Source organism: Suricata suricatta, chromosome 15 (genome assembly GCF_006229205.1).
Source record: "Suricata suricatta isolate VVHF042 chromosome 15, meerkat_22Aug2017_6uvM2_HiC, whole genome shotgun sequence".
NCBI classification, from domain to species: Eukaryota; Metazoa; Chordata; class Mammalia; order Carnivora; family Herpestidae; genus Suricata; species Suricata suricatta.
This window is the reverse complement of record NC_043714.1, coordinates 22,374,881-22,390,801: the sequence shown is the minus strand read 5'-3', so window position 1 is coordinate 22,390,801 and position 15,921 is coordinate 22,374,881. Positions and strand designations below refer to the sequence as shown.

Below are 15,921 nucleotides of genomic sequence, written 5' to 3'. Positions count from 1 at the left end.
TCATTGGTCCAAAGCTCTGGCTGCTACATAATCAGTGCAACAACTCACTTGTCATGCCAACTCTACAGGCAACATCTTGCCTATGGCTTGGGTTAAGCAGCCTCCATGTGGGAGTTTACGTAGCCAAAAAAAAAAAAAAAGTATAACAAGGCAAGCAGAACAAGGAGAACTGGGCAAGAGGGCATCAGGGTCAAAGGCATTGCCTCAAGTTCTCTAGACAGCACAGAAAAGCAGTAAGTAAGGAGTGATCAATTTCCGCAAGGAGGATCCTTGCAAGAAAATGAACTGAATTGCCATAAAGTCCATCAGAATTTGTGTTTTATCTTCCTCTGAGCTCTGTGCACAATAGATCCCATCCCCTAATTGCTAGGTATTGCTTCAAATTCAAGAAACACAGTATGTTCTCTTTTTATGGTAATTGATGGTCTTGTTGAGAAAATGTACAACTCTATCAGTTGCTGAACCAATTGTTCAATTAAGTTGTCGCTGCATTTCCCAGGCCGGGTGATTCAGCTGTTACAGGAAGCAAGCAACCTCCTTACTTTCACAGTAGGGACTGACTTCTTTTTTTCTCCACAACAGCTCCTTTAACTAAGGATCCCATACCACAATTGAAAAGAAGAATATGATCTCTAGTTCATTTATTACTATAGTAAATTATAAATCCAACACTTAATAGGGATCAAAATACAATTAAATTTTTAAAAAATGCATCTGCCTATGTGATGAAAGCCAAGCAGCTGCCTTCAACTCAGGCCTTGGGGGAAAACAGAAAGGCATTTGAAAATGCAGGGAGATGTGTGCATGGAAAGTGGACTTTATGGCTGTGAGGCCAGAAGCAGGACACTTGATTGACCTGGCCCCTCCTGCCCACACAGCTCTACCAGGAATCCACGGTGCACAGGTAGATACATCTCTCCTGGTTCCAAGAAGGTAGCCAAGAGAGATCACCTCACAGTTCAGGAGGTAAGAGGGCAGAAGGAACTTTGCAAAACTCCCCCTCTGACTCCAAATCCTCTAAAAACTCTTGGAGGATCTCAGTGCTGTGACATAGACCCCCACCGGCAGAGGCATATGGGGCAGTTTTTCTGATTCTATAAATAGTTTTAAGAAACACACAGCTCTATGGGGTAACTGGGTGGCTCAGTTGGTTAAACATCTGACTCTTGATTTCAACCAGGTCATGGTCTCATGGTTTGTGAGTTTAAGCGCTGTGTCAGACTCTGCACAGTGAGGTACCCACTTCAGATCCTCTCTCCCCCTCTTTCTCTCTGCCCCTCCCTTGCGTGCTCTCTCTCTTTCTAGTCTGCCAGAATTATGAGTTGAGAAAAACTTTAGTGAAATAAAGAGAAAGCTCTCTGGCCAGCTCTGCCCAGATTCTCTTATTCTTTAATTATCTGCTTCTGTTTCCACAATGGGGTTCTTATTTTAACAGATGCCACTTTCTGAGCCTTTTTTCCCTTTCTTCAATACCTACCAAGGCAGTTGCAGCATGTCCACCTCATTTACTGGATGCTAATGTGCTTTCCATGCTTCAAGGGCCCATCTCATCAGCAGATGAGGACTGGCTCCAAGATACCCATGCCAATGTATTCAGTTCTGCACCATGTCAAACACTGTCCCATATTGGCCTCATGTTTCAACCTTCCTGGTCCAAACTCTCAAGATCAATTCCCAAACTTAGTCTTTCTTCTTCTGGTATGAATCCTGTCCTGAGGCTCTGTTGATGAATAATCTTTGTCTTTTCATTACAGGGATGGTCTTCCACTACTTGGGTCATGCTAAAAGGTAATTCTTCCTGGTGATTGGTCTGGAAGCAATTAGGAGAGGCAGATCTTGAGAAGACCAAGGGTGTTCCTGGGGAACATCCATCTTGGGTTAGTCTCTTAGATGGTCTCCAGATGTTGCAGATTGAATTGTGTCTTTCAAAAGTATGTTGGAGCTCTAACTCCCAGTACCTGTGAATGTGCCTTTATTTGGAAATAGGATGTCATCAAATTAAGATGAGTTCATTTTGAACAAGGATTGGCCATAATCCAATAGGACTGGTCCTTATAGTAAGAGGAGAAGACACACAGACCAAGAGAGGAGAATGCCAAGTGAAGATGGAAACTAGGACCAGAGTGAGGCACCTACAAGACAAGAGATGCCAGGCATTGCTGGCAGTGACCAGCAGCTTGGAGAGAGGCATGGAACAACTTCTCCCTCAGACACCCCAAGAAGTAACCAACCCTTGATTTCTCACATTTGGCCTCCGGAACTGTGAAATAATAAGTTTCTGTTGAAACCAAATTGACAATAAACTATAAATTTAAAAAAAATAATAAGTTTCTGTGGTTGTAAGCTCCCTGTTGTATGGCAATTTGTTAGGGCAGCCCTAGGAAATTAATACATCAGCCAATAGGAGACTGCTCTCTCTACTTCGGCCAGCCCAGAGCAGTCTAAGGGACCTCGAGGTTTATACCCAAATATCCTCATCACAGATCTCAGGGTCCCATCTCCTCCCCAGCAAGGTCCCAATATCAGCATAGAGACTTTCCAGTGCTGTAACTCTATCACACTTACTGCAATTCTTATGCCTGGTTTTCAGCTCCATCCACCTTCCAGCTGTGGAAGATAAGGGCCTGTTTAGCTCCTGCTGTCAAGGCCCTGCAGCTGTCACACTGTGATCTCAGTTGGTGGGTGGCTGGTCTGAATATGCCATTTTCTTTTTTTTTTTTTTTTTTAATTTAAATGTCTTTATTTTTATTTTGAGAGACAGAGCAGAGAGTGAGCAGGGGAGGGGCAGAGAGAGAGGGAGACACAGAATCTGAGCAGGCTCCAGGCTCTGAGCTGTCAGCACAGAGCCCGACGTGGGGCTCGAACCCACAGACTGTGAGATCATGACCTGAGCCGAAATCAGACGCTTAACCGACTGAGCCACCCAGGTGCCCCTGAATATGCCATTTTCTTTCTTCAGGGTTTCCATGGCCACCAACACCAGCCAACCAGTTCTTCAGTCCTTCCAACGTCCTTACCCACACTTTTCAAGCATAAGGACTATTGGATAAGCCACCCATCTTCTCCCTGCACCCCATCTACTCCAGATGAGTGTTTTAGTAAGGTTGACGCTATAGGACACCAAGGATTATCACCACAACATGAACCCAAGCACTGCATCATTGATCCAACCTTGCCAGAGAATGATTCAACTTCACAATCTCATCCAATGGGTGTGCTCACTGGGACCACTCCTAATACCAATTATGTAAGATTTAGAATCTCCTGGAGGGGGAGCCTGAGGGAAAGATTGAGTACAAGATTTGGGAAATGGTCCTAGGAAGCACCATAATGAACTGGAGAGACAAGAAAGAGAAGAAAGGAAGCTAAGACAGATATGTTAATGAGCTGTTTACCACTTTGAGTGGGAGGGGCTAAATCCTACTGGGGAGACCTCACAGAACTCCCCTCAGGGTGTTCCCACCTCAAGGCAAGGATTCTGGGGTATTTATCCACCAGCTCCCTTCTGTCACTGACTGCAGGCTGCTCCCAGAAGTGTTAATTCTCCAGCATTTCTGGGGTGCCCTGTATCCCGGCCAAGCACGCTCCCAGGATCCAGAGAGAGGCCCACACAGTGAGTTGCGGGGAGTTGTAGTAAGAAGCATTGCCTGGTCAGGAACAGAGATGCTGAGGGGCTAGAGATGGAGTACACCCCACGCTGCTACACCCCCAACCAAACAAACTCAGGGACAATGGACTTGCGTTGGGACAGGAGTGAGATAAACTCTGAAATGGGAGTGTAGGAAGAAAGTTGATGCCCCTTTTCCTTAGTCACTGCCTCCAACAAATAGACTTTTTAACTTAAGTGTTCAGGGTCAAGAAAGCACAGAGACCATTTGTTCAAGGCCAGAGTAATTAACTGTATTTATTCCACTAAAGTGATTTCAGTCTTCTCTAGGTGCCACACAGAATATCTAATCCCTGCTGGAACATTATTTGCTGTGTGGCTCAGAAACATCTTCTTGCTGGTATTGCCACCATGGTGCTAAAAGCATTTCCCCTGGATGTGAGCTGGTGGAAGACAACTGCTAGACAGGATGCTAGCCAAAACAAACAAACAAATGACACCATGTAGAAGCCATTTACTATATTGCTAGTTCTTGGGTTTACTTATCACCTCCATGCAGGATGCCAGCATTTGTTATTTAACTATTTCTAGTGAGGATCACAGTCTATCTTAGGGACTGCAGCCATTTGGAAACAAATAATTTACATGCTCTCTATAAAGATATTACAGTTGGTCTTGAAAGAAAATATAAACCATATTTATGTCAACATAGTTGCTTAGGGCTGAAAAACTATCATTTTTCCCTTCCATCTGTTTCATGCTAACTAGAGGAAAGCATAGGGTTTTTTTAATGTTTATTTATTTTTGAGAGAGACAGACACAGAGCATGAGTGGGCAAGGGGCAGAAAAGGCAACACAGAGTCCAAAGCAGGCTCCAGGCTCTGAGCTGTTAGCACAGAGCCCGATGCGGGGCTGAAACCCACAAACTGTGAGATCATGACCTGAGTTGTAGTTGGACACTTAACTGACTGAGTCACCCAGGTCTCAGCCTGGGATTTTAAATAAGAGACTATGATGCCAGTCCTCCGCATGGTAGGGCAGGCAGACAAGACAACAGGGAGCTATTCTGCCTCTCTTGTTTAGCAGAGAGAGCATTAAGTTTTCTGTAATGAATTTAAATTCTTCCTGTAATAATAGGTTGAGCCATAATGAAATTGCTGGTTTTCTTTTTGACTGCAAAAATTGCAAATGTCATACGGTTTAACATAATAACTCTCCCACTGAGTTACATGAGTATTTTGTGTGAGTCTCAGCCTATAGATTGAGGTGCTATAAAAATGCCTGGGGGCGTTCACCTGCACCCAAAGCAAATCCCCACAGACATTTCCCCTTTTGGAGCCATTGCTGTGGCTGGAGCAGCTCTTGTGGTTGTTATTATGATTGCAAGATGCCTTCAGCAACAACCATCATCAGGGAACTTTTAAAAAGAGAGTTTATGGGGTGCCTGGGTGGCTCAGTTGTTTAAGCATCCGACTTTGGCTCAGGTCATGATCTCACAGTTTGTGGGTTCAAGCCCCGCATCAGGCTCTGTGCTGACAGTTAGCTCAGAGCCTGGAGCCTGTCTTTGGATTCTGTGTCTCCCTTTCTCTGACCCTCCCCTGCTCATGCACGCTCTCTCTCTCAAAAAATAAATAAAAACATTTTTAAAAATTTAAAAAGAGTTTATTACTCACAAGTCTTATGCAGTATATGACACACGACACACCAGAGCCACTCAGGAAGTTGGAGGGAAGGAAGGTGGGGAAGAGGAGAGACTACGGGTTCTGCTTTTATTGGGCTGGTGGGCAGAATGCCTAGGGTTTTGTGGGCTCACTCTTTATGGGTGAAAGTAAAACATAAGAGCAGGAATTAAAGCAGTAGAAGGGAAAAGCAAGTAGTCAGCTGACCAGAGCTTTCTAACAGGAAAGGAACTTTCTGCAAGGGGCAGTCTGGGTCTTTACCTAGTTGTGTAGCTGGCAATGTGTTTATTCAAGAGAGATATCTCTGAAGTGGATGCAATCAGCCATCAAAAGCTTAATATGAGGCACTTACATTACAATAAAAAGCTGACAGGTGCTTATACAACAATGAGCTTTCCTGTCCACAGCATGGGTTCAGCCTGGGTCCAGCTCACTCCAAAACAAAGACAACAAGAAATACAAACCAAACCACATGTTTGATGAAACTAGAAGACATACAGAGCCCCAAATAGAAAATATGAGGAACAACGGCTAAATGCAGAGAGTGTCAAACAGGGGTGTAGGAAGACGCTGTAAGAGAATGTCTGCAGCTACAAATCTCAGCCAAAGGAGCAAAGCACTGATTTTGTAAAGCAAGTGACATGCACAGATGGACAAAACAAATAATTCCCAATTTAGAACAGGTTCTATGGATCAAGAATGACATCAAAGAGAAGCAGGACCTTCAAAGCTAAATGGGAAATCAATAATCATGCCATGTTCTCAGGAAGTCCTCTGTCTGTGAGGCAGGGTAGATAGTTGCTCATTCTTGCTGGCTAAAAGGAAGTAAAGGTCTACATTAGCCTATATACAACTACCCCATCTCATGCAAAAAGGTACTGTGAATCTGGAAGAGTTCTTGCTCGTCAGAATATGACTGATTCCCACGATCCCTTTCCAACGTGCCCAGGACACACACACCTCCCTTCTGCAAATAGCTGGTTCAGGAAGATCTCTCCTCATTCAAAGAAGAATCATCAAAATGGGTCCAACTCTAAAACAGCATAATCTTCAGAATAATGGCAAAAGATTGGAAACACCCTAAATGTCCATCAATAGGCAACTAGGTCAGTAAATGATAATACCTCCAACAATAGATATCTGTGTATCTTTTAAAAAGGTTGAGGTAGAGGCACCTGGGTGGCTCAGTTGGTTAAGCATTGAACTCTTGGTTTCAGCTCAGGTCACGATCTCATGGTATGTGAGTTTGAGTCCCACATCAGGCTCCATGCCGACAGGGCAGAGCCTATTTGGGATTCTGTCTTCTCTCTCTTTGCCCCTCTCCTGCTCACCTGCACTCCATCGCTCACTTGCTCACTCTCTCTCTCTGTCTCTCTCTCTCAAAATAAATAAATAGACTTTAAAAAATAAATAAAATAAAAACATTACATACACTTTATATTGTTGATATACACTGAATATTTCTGGAAGTTTATGTTGATAATAAGGAGATAGGTCTAGGTAAGTATAGCAAAACTGAGTGGCTTACTTTTCTTTCTTTCTTTCGTTTTTGAAAGAGAGAGAGAGCAAGAGAGTGAGAGAGCGCATGCGAGCAAGGGAGGGGCAGAGGGAGAGACACAATCTTAAGCAGGCTCCTTGCCAAGAGCAGAGCCTGACTCAGGGCTCAATCCCACTCCCATGAGATCATGACAAGAGCCAAAACCAAGAGTTGGATGCTTTGGGATCTGCACTGCTAGCATGGAGCATGCTTGGGATTCTCTCTCTGCTTCTCTGTTCCTTTCTTGCTAGCACACACGTGCATACACAAGCATGCACGTGCACACACACACACACATATCCTCTCCTTTCTCTCAAAATAAATAAGGAAACAATAGACACTTAACTGAGCTACCCAGTCACTTCTGGCTTAATCTTCTTGAAGGTTTAATTCTCACTGTATGTGATTTTGTAACTTGTATATTTCATGCCATCTACATGTACTATCTACTAAAGATGTGTATTAAAAACAAATAAAGGGCAATCTGAGAGAATCTATCTCCATTTGCCTCCCCTGGAATGAGGTGACGTGAGTGTTTCCCATAAGAGATGTTTTTAATTATTTAAATTTATAAAGATTTAGTAATCATGGCTTATAAATACAATTTCCAAACAGGGGATGTTTTTAACTCAGACACAGAGTCAGTAAATCTTGGTCTGAAATGAATTGGTAATGATCAATGTCTATTAAACTATTGACCAGATCACTGCACAATGTAACTACCCATTTTCATCCAGAATGACAGAGTGATAAGTGCATTAGTTTGTGGAGAACGAGCTCCCTGATGAGTACCCATTATGAAAAATATTAGATAACAAGCAGCTAGGGAGAGATGCCAATTCTTGATTACAGCATTATGCCTGCGGTGCGAACCAGTCATCTGCCTATCTAAGAAAGCCCAACTACTTTCTAAAAGTGGCAGGAACCTATGTCAGGGAGAGAAGGATGTTCTTTCCTTATATAAACTGCATGTCTAGTACATTTCCCCAGCCCAGTATCATTTTTAATTTAAACGTCATCTTGCTACAGAACTCGTTGTGCTTTCAAAGTTCCTTAGATCACTAATTAGTTATGTCACATTAATAGCAGCTTCTCAGTTCTGTATCTTTCCATACTGATAGTTCTGCTGAAAAGGGGGAGAAAAAAGATCGGCTAAAAGTCAGGAAAACACTGATATTTTCTGGGCACTTGCCTACCACCCTCTGCCCCTCATGACGGCCTCATGCCACACCTCCACTCCCAAAACACAAGGCTCACAGTTGAAACAAACCACTCCCAAGGGCCAGTCTGGGACTCCGACCATGGGCAGAGTGAGGCGTTGTCTTGAAAGAGATTATTGGTAGGATCCACTTTGCTGTAGCTCTATGTGCTAAGGCTGGGGCAGGAGAGATTCTGAGTGTCCATAGAGCTCACCACTGTTCTTTTTCAGCCATTCTGCCTGGGATGGCTGTCCAGTGTATATGTGCCACAGCAAACCTGGGATGAAATTACATCTTGAAATAGCCTGCACATGAAAAGACAGGTTCAAGAACAGAAGGAATGAAAGGTGAAATAAGAGGAAGGGAAATGTTTTCTTCTTATGAAATTGGCCTACATAAAATAGTGCAACAGAAATGTGGATTCTTGAAAAGACATATGAAAAATTGGCATCTGTACTGCCTTTGGTCCAGGACAGACTCCAGTCCTTAAAGGAATAGAGGGATGCTAAAGAGGAAGGAGCCTAATTTTCATGAACTCACAGAATACCAAGGTCCCAGGGAAACCCTGATTCAGCCCAAAGAAAGTGACTCTATAATGAGTAAACCAGTTTGGGGAACTTGTTCTATTCCATGGCTTTTTGTTGTTTTCAACACAGCCAACAGAATAAATTATCTTTTTAACAAAATTCTACATAAATATATTAACTAATAAGAAAAAAGATGTTTGGCCAGACCATATGTCCTGATTTTCTATTTAGGAACTATAACCACTATATCTTGATGTGTATGAAGAGCATTTATTAAGCACCTACTATATGCCAGGCACTATGCTAGATACTAGGATACATCATTAAGAAAGACAGTGCCCCAGACCTCAAAAGTTGACTCTCTAGACATGTAACAAATAACTTAACAATGGCTGTTTTGATCAGATTGCTTGGCATCTGGCGGGAACTCAGTAAGTATTGGTTGAAAAAGTAAACCTTAAATAAATGAATGATAGAGATCTGTGAACAAGAGAACACCTAAGTCTGAACTGGACCAGGGGAGACGTCACAGAGGAGGTTTGTATCTTCTTCTCGTCCCATATATTAATATTCATTAATGTATGAGTTAAGGGTTTGTAGATAAATAACAGTCTTCAGAAAGTTGGGCAAGAGGCAGGCCTTCCAGACAAAGGCAAGCAGGCATAGAAAGGCCCTGAACTGTGGGAGAACAGGGTATGTTCACAGGACTGCTGATAGATCGGCACTGCAACAGGGACTCCTGTGAGGAGGTGGTAAAAGGTAGGTCACAAAAAGCAGTCTGAGGAGTTTAGCACCTCTGCTGGAAACAATGACGAAGTCGTTGTAGTTTTGAAAAAATCTCCTTGGGAGCCATCTGGAAAATGAAATTGAATTCATCAAGAGTGGACACAGGGGTGAGACCCAAAATAAGACATGCAAGAGAGGAAGGCTTCAGAAACTCAGTAGGAAAAGAAAGAATTGGCAGAGATGACGTGGGGACAATGGGAATCTGGAAGAAAGGAAGGCAGAAAGGATAGCCCTAAAGATCCTGGTTTGGGAGACTCTGAAATACATGGAGATTCTGATTTGAGAGGAGATGAGTGTAGAAAGCCAGCCGTTGAGAAGGAGATACAGATCCCAAATTCCACTTGAGTGCACTGACCTTCAGGTTAGTTGGAATCTGATTGAGACAGGTTGTGAGGCCAGGAGAGATGTGTGATAAGATTAAGACTTGAAAGTCACAGAGTCATTGACACCAGAAGCTTCTGGATAATCTGACGGTAACAACCAGTATCCTAAATACTATAAAAGCAAATACCAGTATCCTAATTACTATAAAAGCAAATAACAGAGGTGTCTGGGTGGCTTAGTAAGTTAAGCAACTGACTCTTGATCTCAGCTTGGGTTTTGCTCTCAGGGTGGTGAGTTCAAGCCCTGTTTGGGCTCCATGCTGGTTGTGAAGCCTACTTAAAAAAAAGAAAAAGTGGGGCGCCTGGGTGGCTCAGTCGATTGAGCATCTGGCTTCTGCTCAGGTCGTGATCTCACAGTTTGTGGGTTCGAGCCCCACATTGGGCTCTGTGCTAACAGCTAGCTCAGAGCCTGGAGCCTGCTTCAGATCTGTGTCTCCCTCTCTCTCTGCCCCTTCCCTGCTCGTGCTGTCTCTCTCTGTCTCTCAAAAATAAATTTAAAAAATTAAAAACATTAAAATAAAAGCATGTAACATTATAACATGCATTGATATTGGTAACAATGTGCTTGATACTTAGGGCTTTACATAGATTACATCATTTAATTTTCATAACAACTCCTTAAGGAAATATAATTTTTATCCTCATTTTTGAAATGAGTCAACTGAGGCAGAGGTTATATAAATTGGCTCAGTGCTTACAGCTAGTAAGTGCTGGAACTGAAACTCTGCCTTCTCTCTAGAGCCAGGAGGTTCTAAATAGGGGGACAAATGCAGAATCTACCCCAAAATATGTTTTGGTTTCCCAGCACAATACTTTTGCAAACTGAATTTGAATGACTTTGGCCACAGCCTGCACCCCACCCCCCAGGTTCCCCACTAGCCCCAGCACACTGCCGCATCTTGTACCCACCTACACGATGTGATGGACGCTGAGATGAACTATTCGGCTCCCCTCTCATGGAAGGACTTGTCCCAACCACCTGTTAGCTCTTCCAGGGTTTGCCTCAGCTGCAGAGAGCTGTCTCTCCCAAGGTCCCAACCTTCTAGAGCACATCCAAGGGCTGATCACAGATAAGAAGAAAATAGAGACCAGGTCATCTTGGCCCAACACAGAAGGACTCTGCTGGGCCATTGCAATGTCAGAGTCTTGGTGAGGTTAAATGAGGCTCTCATTGTGCACTGCAGCTCAACTTCTCCCCCTGCCCAATCCTGCTTCCTTCCCTCTGTTCCATAAGTGTCATTGTCCAGGGCACTTCCCAAAAGCCATTTTGCTCACTAAACCCCATCACAGAGTCTACCTCCTGGAGAAGGCAGCCCATGATATAACCTGCCTGCTCCTTGAACACATTAAATTTTGACATCTATGAAAGGGGTCAAGCATTGCCTTAGGATCTTCTGAATTCTTAAGACTTAGAGCACTTTAATATATGAACAAAAGTAATTCAGAGGGACTTAGCTGACAGTGAACAAAAGTTGATTCAGATTCCTGTCCAGGCAAGAAAACCTACTAGGAGTTCAGTCTGGGGTTGCTCCAACCTTGGTTCTCATCTGCCCTCCCTTTATTTTTTAATGCCTGCTGTTGAAGGCTCCATGCCTACATCTGAATTTCCTAAACCCTAGCCCTTGCCACTTCAACAGGGGATAAAGTCTCATGTTATATAAAACAGGTTCTCTCCTGCTCCACTCAGGACAGAGTCAATGTCAGCAGAGAGAAGACAATAAATCTCACTGTTACTCATTCATTTCTGTGACTGAGAATGTTGTCTGCCACCCAAGAATCCTGTTAAAATGCAAATAATCTTAGCATATGTATGTGTATGCCTCCTATATGTCTTCAATATTATGTATTTATTTTATCAGTATTTATTGATAAAAAGATGAAAAGGGCTCACATCAAAATGGAAACAAGGGTTTTCTCTGGGATGTACAATTATTGGTACTTATTTTCTTTCTTTTCCTATAGATGTATTTTCTAAGATGAGCCTGAGGTGTTTTTGTAATGAGAAAGAAAATATTAAAATGATCTTTTCGAGATAAAAGGACTGTACCCTTCTCCTGTACAAATAACCTCGGAAACGGAAGCCCATTAAGCTATGAGCCTGAGAGGAAGGTATTAATACCTTGCTGCTAATTAGTTAGAAGCCAGCCAGCTCATATGAGAGCACTGAGGAAATGAGATGATTGATAGGCTCAGACAGGATGGAATAGTTCTGCATTAGGTGAAACTGGCTGAGGTGAGGGGACAGTTTTATGATTAAGGCATCCGAGGTCAACCAGAGGAGGAAGGCTTTGCAAAACTGGACATGGCAGACATTACACTAGCCTCCTCGTTCACCCTCCGTCATCCATCCCTCTCTGCTAGCTCCCAAGGCACGTGGGGGACAGAGCCCTCAGCTGGGTGCCCTTTCGCTCTTTATGGCCAGATGGAGCCCCTGCCCAGAACACATGCCTGCCTCCCTTCCCCCTCGGGTGACTGCTGGAATCCCCTTTGTCCCTCACCCTTGAATTTAAGTCCAGAACTAGGCCAAAACACTCAATTCCTTCTCCAGGCCCTAACCTAGCTCTTCTCACCATTCAGAGTGAAAGGCGCCCTCCAACCAGAACCAGAGATACAAACACAAGGATGAAAAGGGGACTGACTCCCCAGCTTGTTTCTTTCTTACTCCGTCGACCCTCCAATAAAGACCCCCTTGGCCTGCACCTCCACACCCCTTGCCTTATGAACCCTGCAGCCCTCTCCCCTGACTGGTTTGCTTTGTTCACCTTGAAAGACACTGGTTCTGCACGTGCTCATTCCCAAATGTCCCACAACCCAATGCAGTCCATCTGCATGTGGGGATGTCCAGACCTCTTTCCTGCCCCTTGGAGGAGAAAGGCTGCACCTCTGTATCTGCCTCAGATGTCCCTGTCCCCGCTCCTAACTGCAGACTCCCCTTTGTTGACATGCACACCCTGCCCTGCATGTTTCCCTCATATCCAGAAGTTTCCAGAGTCACACAATTCCCTGTCTCTGCCCAGCCATTAAAGCCTGGCTCAGAGAGTGGGGAGGCAGGGAGAAAATATAAGGGCCCTAGAACCTTCTCTTCTCTGTAGGAGACAAGGTTGGCACTTTGCCCAGTTCCCCTTGGGTCCCTTTTTGTCATTTTGTGCACTCCCTGGATTTCACCTTTAACAGCCAGCACCTAAGGATCTTTTCTGAAAGAGCTACCAGAGCCTGCTTTACCCACAAACCTGAAACCCGGAAGCATCTAAGAATGTGTGTGCCCAATGCCCAATTCCCGCCCCCCCCCCCTCAACTCCCATGATTCTTAACTAATAGCAATGTGGGCAGGAACATGAAGGCCTCAGGAACCTTGCTGTGGGTTGGGATACTTCTGGTGCACAACCTGTACCCTCAAGTTCCTCTCAGAGAGCCCTCTGGGTCCTCCTTCCATGGGCTAATGCCCCACTTCTTCCTGGTCTCCCTGACTACTGTCTTAATACATCACTTGCATAAGAACCTTCCCTCAGTGTCTGCTTCTGGAGAACATGACTTAAGTCACTCTCCCTCTTCCCCTCTTCTTTCTTCTTCCTAGAAGGGGTGAGCACAAATTCCTTCTCTATTCTATATTCCTAATACCATAGTTCAGCAAACTTCACTTCTTATAGTCGAGATATCACTGACTTTTTAAAATGTTTTTCTAGAGAAATACCAGGAATGAGTCAGCACAATCTTCTTTTAACAAAACAGATACACTCTGAAAAAACAAAAACCCAGATACCCTTTTGGACTTGGCAATAATGGCCAGTTGACAAGAGCCTTGGGCCAAATGAATTTATCTCAGAATTTTAAACTTAGAATATCCCTGACCCCTTTATTGAATTTCATGTTAAACCTGTTCAATTAGTTTCAACCAAATTGCAAGTTATCCTCCAGATGCTGAATTTGACCTGCTTTTTAAAAAATGGGTTAAAGACATTTCAGTGTGCTCCCTCTGACATCGTTCCATAATTAACATTAACTTTAAAATCTGAACCAGCCCTCTTTACAATAAACTGCCAACAAAACGTGGTCTGTAGAAACCTGACTGGGCTTAATATGATACAAGAAGCTCCCAATAATGGGATAATAACTTCGTCTAAGCAATGCTGCGCATGCGGTATATAAGGAAGCACCATTAGGTGTGTACTGCCATAACAGAGCCAAACGTAAAGTTAAATAATTCACCATAAAACAAAAGATAAACCATGGTGTCAGTTAGAAATCTAGAGTCCCAATGTCCAGAAGGGAAAGTTCGATGTTTGTCTTTCTACCAACATTTTAGGTTGACTTTAGGTATTTCATTTTATAATCTCTAAGTGGAGATGTTCCAAATTATGCTGATGCTTAATGATTGAATTCTATCATATTCTGCCAAGCAGAACATGGTAAAGCAGAGAACTATTACCAAAGTCATGGGTAATTCTGAAATTGAGAGGAACACAATTAAGCCTGAAACAAGCATTGTATACGAGAGAGAGAGAGAGAGAGAGAGAGAGAGAGTGTTGTGTGTGTGTGTGTGTGTGTGTGTGTGTGTGTGTGTGTGTGTGTGGAGAGAAAGAGAAAACATTTTACATATAGTATAAACTATATATACATACTACAATTTCAGTGGCTTCTCCAATGCCCTAAATAATTCTATTCCATTCAGCAAATAAAGGTTGTTTATCTACAATGGACCTGGCAGCACCCTAAAGATTCAAAGTGATGTAAAGTGATCCCTCGTTAATTTCTCCCTCTTAGAAGCCCCCTAAATACAGAGCCTGTTAACTCTCAGTATGTATCAGACCTACTTGGGGCACTTTCAACAATATTTTTTGTCCAGGGTACACACTAGAGATTCTGATTTACTGTTTTTCATCCAATCTAAGACATTATTGGCTGTCTGAAGTACACTTTATGTACAACTAAAAAAAGCAAAGTGCTTCACATTAAATTATGGCATAATTCCTTTCTTACCACATCAATTATAAGAAGCATTTATTGCTAAGATGTTGAAATGTGGAGAAAATTGCATTTAGAATCAACTAAAAATAGTTGGCCTAGTTTAAAGACATAGGCATCAATGTGTTTTAAATGAGCCTTAGGTGATTCTTGTAAGAACCACTACTTTAATACCTTTGCCATACATCTTATTATTCACCCATCCTTTCATTCATTCAGAAAGCATGCCTTGGGTCACCTGGAGAGCTCAGCTGGTGAAGCAGCGGACTCTTGACCTTGGCTCAGGTCATGATCTCAGGATTTGTGAGACCCAGCCCCACACTGGGTTCCATGCTTTTAGCATGGAGTCTGCTTCTTATTCTTTCTCTCCTTATTTCTCTGCCCCTTCCCTGCTCATTCTCTCTTCCTCTTAAAATAAATTAATAAACTTTTTTAAAAGTGTGGCTTCAACACTTAATGAGCTGCAGATGCTATACAATGTGTATTTATTTTATATTTTTTATGTTTATTTGTAATAGAAACATGTATAGATATCTCTCTATATATAGATAGATAGATAGATATAGAGAGATACATATTTCTATTATAAATAGAATATATACATATACATATATATATATATATATAGAGAGAGAGAGAGAGAGAGAGAGAGAGAGAGAGATAAGAGAGGTGGGGACAGTAGACATTAATATGGCATGGTTCCCACCCTTGAGGAGCTTATGCTCTGGTGGAGAAGAGACAAGTACATTAGTGATTACAATTATGTTTTGTCTCCCTCACTAGACCATGAATGTAGTAACTTTTCCATAAATAAAATGACTCTATTTCTAATAAAATGGGAGACAACATGCAAACCCTCATCTGATGGATGAAGACCCCCATCTTTTTTATGCTCTGGTGCCTTGCTCTTCCATATGCCATATCCCTATAAATCAGAAAACCATAGGCAACGTTGTTGTTTCCAGTTAAGAAGCAACTGTACATTTAGCAATAATAAAAACAAAGAACGAGATGTGTAGTCGACTAGAGATAGCTGAAAAAGCTAAGCCCCAGTGTCAACAGAATCAAGGACAAGAAAGATCAAAAAATTAAAATAAAACCTGGAATGAGGCAGGAAAAAAATGGCAAGCTGCGGGGGTGGCTGATAGAAAATACGGCATTAGGGATTAGAAGCAGCCAAGACCACAAAAATTACCAGCAGGGAAAGGTGACAGTAGGCAAGAGACCTGGTACCAATGAGA

General features: G+C 42.8%; 1 long non-coding RNA gene across 2 annotated transcripts in view; it reads right to left on the bottom strand.

Annotated features, from left to right (window-relative positions):
• The window catches only part of LOC115279000, a 163,844-nt gene that overhangs the window by 67,597 nt on the left and 80,326 nt on the right, over positions 1–15,921 (bottom strand). Inside the window, exon 2 of one of the 2 annotated variants that reach the window (XR_003903154.1) lies at positions 10,628–10,778. The exons of the other annotated variant lie outside the window; for it this stretch is intronic. This is a non-coding gene — a long non-coding RNA (uncharacterized LOC115279000). The remainder of the gene's footprint in view (positions 1–10,627; positions 10,779–15,921) is intronic. 2 annotated transcript variants of the gene reach the window in all.